The sequence below is a fragment of the Arachis duranensis genome, chromosome 5 (genome assembly GCF_000817695.3).
Source record: "Arachis duranensis cultivar V14167 chromosome 5, aradu.V14167.gnm2.J7QH, whole genome shotgun sequence".
In the NCBI taxonomy this organism is placed as follows: Eukaryota; Viridiplantae; Streptophyta; class Magnoliopsida; order Fabales; family Fabaceae; genus Arachis; species Arachis duranensis.
Genome location: NC_029776.3, coordinates 76,232,993 through 76,239,322, shown reverse-complemented (window position 1 = coordinate 76,239,322; position 6,330 = coordinate 76,232,993).

Below are 6,330 nucleotides of genomic sequence, written 5' to 3'. Positions count from 1 at the left end.
GGTGACTTTGAGCGCCGGTTTGGGCCATCAAATCTTGGGCAAAGTATGGACTATCATATATTGCTGGAAAGCCCAGGATGTCTACTTTCCAACGCCGTTGAGAGCGCGCCAATTGGGCTTCTGTAGCTCCAGAAAATGCACTTCGAGTGCAGGGATGTCAGAATCCAACAGCATCAGCAGTCCTTTTTGGTCTCGGAATCAGATTTTTGCTCAGTACCTTCAATTTCAGCCATAAAATACCTGAAATCACAGAAAAACACACAAACTCATAGTAAAGTCCAGAAAAGTGAATTTTAACTAAAAACTAATAAAAATATACTAAAAACTAACTAAATCATGCTAAAAACATACTAAAAACAATGCCAAAAAGCATACAAATTATCCGCTCATCATTCACATTTTTCGAATTTTCATTTACCTTATTAACATCAATATGACTACTCACCATTTCTATCATTATTCAACTATACCACATCTAACATTTAATATCTCAATTTATCAACTCCTTCAACACTCATCAATCCAAACATCAATTTATCATCATCCTAACTTTATAACCCACATCATTTATCAACAATCTCAACACTCACCTTCAAAATACCAACAACATCAATATTCATCATCAATCATCAACCATATCAACAAAGCCTCATCAACAACAATAATTCACACATTCATCATCAACCTTCATAATCATTAAATACCAATAATCATCATCAACATATATCATCACACATCATAATCATCATTCAACAACATCCAAAACCATCATAAAGACTCATAATTCTCCTTATTCACCAAGAACATGTTCACAACAACATTACACATTAATAATTTCGTATACATAAATTCCATTACTTACCACCCATCATTATCATGATAATCATCCAACACCTATCTCAACACAACATCAATAACCCATCATCATGCTACATATACTCAAAGTCATCATACATCATATTCAGTAACATCTAATTTTAATCCTATCCTATAGTCCACAAGCCTAAGTGTCCAATGATATTACATATTACATGGAGGAGACCGAGACCATACCTTGGCCGAATCCCAAAAATCACACCGCACCAAGATTGGAGTCCAACAAGCTTTCAACTCACCAACAAGCCCCCAAAGCTCAAACTAGCATCATATAATATCAAAATCAAATCCTAAGATACACAAAACAACTAAACACAAGGGTTTTGTGAAACCTTACCTTACCCAACGAGATTAGGGGTAAAATCAAACAATTACCCACTACTACAGATCGATCACCTAAACAAGCAAAACCATAAAATCTACTCAAAACTACCACCCCAAAATGCAGAATTCTAGGGCTGGAAACTGGAGATTGAGACGAAATTTCTTACCATATTTTCTTAGATATAAATGAAGAGCTTGACAAGAACTTCGTGTGGCCGCAAACGGCTCGTCAATCGGAGTTCCGTAGCTCAAGTTATGGCTCTCGGAAGGTGGATGTAAATAGCAACACCACCTCTTCTCCTCTCTTCTCCCAAACCGCGCCCCTCTCTCTCTTTTTGCTTCTCACAAGGGTTTAGTGAAACCTTACCTTACCCAACGAGATTAGGGGTAAAATTCAACAATTACCCACTACTACAGATCGATCACCTAAACAAGTAAAACCATAAAATCTACTCAAAACTACCACCCCAAAATGCAGAATTCTAGGGCTGGAAACTGGAGCCATATTTTCTTAGATATAAATGAAGAGCTTGACAAGAGTTTCGCGTGGCCACAAATGGCTCGTCAATCGGAGTTTCGTAGCTCAAGTTATGGCTCTCGGAAGGTGGATGTAAATAGTAACACCACCCCTTCTCTATTCTCCCAAACCGCGCCCCTCTCTCTCTTTTTGCATCAAATGAGCTGAAATGCTCATTAATGGGTTTGTACAAGTTAGGCCTTAGGCCCGGTTTGGGCCCGATCCAATCCGTTAGCAATTTTGGTCCGTTTGGCCCACTTTGGGCCGAAACCTTTAAAATTAGTGTCAGGTTTTCAATTCTAAATTATTTTTATCCTTTCAAAACAATAAATCAATTTTTCAAAATCTTATTTTCCAAAATACGCAGTACTGAACGAAGTAGAGCCGGTACTGCCAGCTTAAGCGCCAGTACGCATTTTTACAAATTCTTTTCGAAAAATATACATTTTCCAACTCAGAAAAATTCATTGAAATCGAATTTCACCTTTATATTTTCAAATTAAAATTTTTGAATTTTGAATCTATTCCGAACACTAAAATTATTTTATTAAAACGGTTTTACGTGAAAAACTCAGGTTCATACATGGTGCACTTGCCAATTTTATTCCATCAATTTTTTGGCTATCAATCATGGATCTTTGGTACAAGACAGACTTGAATGTGGTTAAAACTCTTCAAAATACAGCGTCCTGTGAAAAAACTTCTCACTGCCCTGAACACACCACCACTAACAATATTCTAGTAGAAATGTATTTACTTAATTAATGTGATAAGAAATGTAGTCTCTAATTGATACTTATTTTGTTTAAAATTAGGAGAATCCAATTCTAAATGAGGGAGGTTGTATTATTATGCTAATTTGATAATGCGACTTCATTTTGTATGTCATTTACGTTATCATCCCAAAACTTAGAAAGAAATGTCCACTAACCCATATAAGAAAAATCATCCATTTACTCAGAAAAAAATATTCATAATTCTGTAAACGAAACATCCATTTAATTGGAAAGAAACATCCGAAAAAATAGTTAAAGAAAAAATTCAAAAAAAAACACATGAACGCACCCCGCAAAAAGAATCATCTTGAAACCTAGGAAAGAAACATCCGGTAACCACATAAAAAACTATGGAAAGAAACATCTGAAATCTTGTAAAAGAAACATATATTTACTTGGAAAGAAACAATCAAAATATAGTTAAGGAAAAAAATTAAAAAAAAAACAAGAATGCATTGTGAGAGGGTGTTACGGTGGTTCGCGGTACTGCATTTGAGAGCGGGAGGGCGCTGCGGTGGTCGGCGACAATGTGAATCATGAGAGGGAGGGCTATGAAGTGGTCCTAAGCGTGGCAAATCGTGAGGGGGAGGGCGCTACGGCAGTTGTCGGCGCTACGAATTGCAAAGGAGGACACTGTGGTGGTCTTGGGCATGATGAATTGCGAGGGGGAAGGCACTGCAACGATTAGTGGCACTGCGAATCACAAGAGAAGGCGTTGTTGTGGTCTTGAGCGTGGTAAATGGCGCAGATCGCACAGGGGGAGGGCATTGCAGTGGTCCTAAGTGCGGCAAATCGCGAGGAAGGGCACCACGGGGTTTGGCAACGCTATGAATCGCAATGGAGGGCGTTGTAGTAAGAGGGGAGGTCAACAGGGTAAACAGCGTGAGTGGGAGTGGGAGAGGAAGGAAGGAACTTACTTGTTTTTATCAATTTTAGGGTGAAGTTTAGGAGTTTTTTGTGTTATTAGACCTTTTTGTACTGCTCACATTATAGTTGGTTAGAGTTGATTGGTACCTGACGTTAGGATTTTTGCTAGTAAAGAATTTTATAAAAATATAGTCGCGTTGTGAGTATAGATTCTAAACTAACAGAAAATTCCTTCGTACAAATGTTTTGGTCGTCACAAGTAACAAACCCCGAAATAAATTGATAACCGAAGTATGTAAACCTCGGGTCGTCTTCTCAAGGAATTGCAGGGAGGTTTGTTCTTATTATTGGTTATGGAGATTGTAAATCGGGATTTTTAAAGATGAGGAACAAGTAATTTAAATGGCAGGTAAAATAAATAAATAACTGTAAAATAAACTTTTGGCAAGGTATGAGAAATTGGAAGTCCTATCCTAGTTATCCTTATCAGTGATGATGAAAATTGAATCTTAATTCCACTTAGTTAACCTTTGCTAGTGCAAGGGAAGGTCAAGTGACTAATTAAGTTGATCTTCAAATCCTAGTTAATTCCTAGGAAAAGATTGGGATTATAGAAGTTCAAGCTAATTAGTAAAGATAGCGGTTATCGATCATGTTAAGTCTAATAACTCCTGAGTTACTGATTTCTTAACCAAGACCAAAAGGAGAAAAATCTAAATTATTTATATAAATAAAAGACAGCAATCATAAATCTGAAATACCTCAATTGCATTAAATAAAATATTCAAATCTTAACATGGAAAAGTTCATAAGCCAATTACGCAACATAACTAATACAAGCATTAAAGTATCTGAAAATAAGAGATAAATATAGATTAAAAGAAATATTGAACCTGATGAAGAGTTGAATCCTAAATCCTTTAAGAGGAATCCTAATCCTAAAACCTAAGAGAGAGGAGAGAACCTCTCTCTCTCTAAAAACTACATCTAAATTATGAAAAGTGAATTATGAATGTATGATTATGAATGGATGCATTCCCCCACTTTATAGCCTCTAATCTGTGTGTTCTGGGCTGAAAAATGGGTCAAAAGCAGCCCAGAAATCGCTCCCTGCAATTTCTCTTACGTTCAGGTCGCGGGCAAGTGACGTTGAGGCGTCGTCCACGCGTCCGCGCGGATTGAAGTTCGCAGATGCGACATGGGCGCGTCATTCACGCGTTTGCGTCGCCTAACTTCGGGGCAGTTATGGAAAATTATATATCAAATCGAAACCCCGGACGTTAGCTTTCCAAGGCAAGTGGAACCACATCATTTGGACCTCAGTAGCTCAAGTTATGATCGTTTTAGTGCGAGAGGGTCAGGCTGACAGCTTTGCAGTTCCTTCAACTTCTTGTATTCCTTCCACTTTTGCATGCTTCCTTTCCATCCTCCAAGCCATTCCTGCCCTGTAATCTCTGAAAACACTTAACACACATATCAAGGCATCTAATGGTAATAAGAGAGGATTGAAGTTAGTAATTTAAAGGTCAAAGAAGCATGTTTTCAATCATAGCACAAAATCAGGAAGGAAAACATAAAACATGCGAATAGTATGAATAAGTGGGTGAAGAGTTGATAAAAACCACTCAATTGAGCACAAGATAAACCATGAAATAGTGGTTTATCAACCTCCCCACACTTAAACATTAGCATGTCCTCATGCTAAGCTCAAGAGAAGCTATAAAAGTGAAGACGAATGGTAGAATGCATGAAATGCAACCTATGAATGTAACTACATGCAAATGCTTTTACTTACTTGGTTAAGAGTAAATAAGTTCTTCAAGACAAAAGTAATTCAAATTCCACTAATTCAAATCATATAATAAAAAGCAAGTAAACTTGTAAGAAGATAGCTCATGAAAGCAGGGGACATAGAATCAAGCATTGAACCCTCACTGGTAGTGTACATGCACTCTAATCTCTCAAGTGTATAGGGTAATTCACTCTACTCTTCTCTAATCATGCCTTCTAAACCTTGTTCTTCATCTAACCAATCAATAAGTATTTAATGTACCAATACAAACATCATGAGGTCTTTTCAAGGTTGTAATGGGGCTAAGGTAAGGGTGAGGACATATGTATGGCCAAGTGAGCTATAATATGAATCTTTAATTAATCTAAACTTCCACCTAACATACGTATACTCTATATAATTCTAATTCATGCCTAGCTACCCATAATTTTTCCACTTTTGCATATTTCACATACTCATGTAACAACTTTTCTCTTAACTTGTATCACATATGCATTGATTTTTCATTAGACTTAATATTAGGGTAATTTTGTCCCCTTATTTATTTATTTATTTATTGAATATATTTTTTCTCTCTCTTTTTTTTTGAAAAGTAAAAACTGAAATATCATATCAATGCATATGAAATTTTTGATTTTCTATTTTACATGAGTAGGTTCCCAAATTTCTCAATCTTCAAAATTAGCAACATGATACATTCCCTTTATTAACTCATGTTCCCACAGTTTCCCCACACTTAGTTGATACATAATCTCTATCTTAAGCTAACCAAAGATTCAATTTGGGATTTTTACTTTTATTTTTCTGCTTAAGGCTAGTGATGTGGTTATAGAACAGAAAGGGATTAAAAGGCTCAAAGTGGCTAACAAGGGTGATGTAAAGGGTAGGCTTATTTGGGATAAGTGAGCTAAAATCAAATAATGGCCTCAATCATACGCAAACATGTAAATACACTAAATATTGGACATATAGAATGCAACAAAATAAAGATTGCAATCATAGAGAAGAAAAACACACAAGAATAAAATTTTATGGTTAAATAATGTAACCATACAATTAAGCTCAAAATCTCACAGGTTGTGTGTTCTTTGGCTCAAAAACCATGTTCCAAATACAACTTCAAACAAATTTAACACGAAAAAATTTGATTTTAAATTAGTAAATTTTTTTCAAAAATA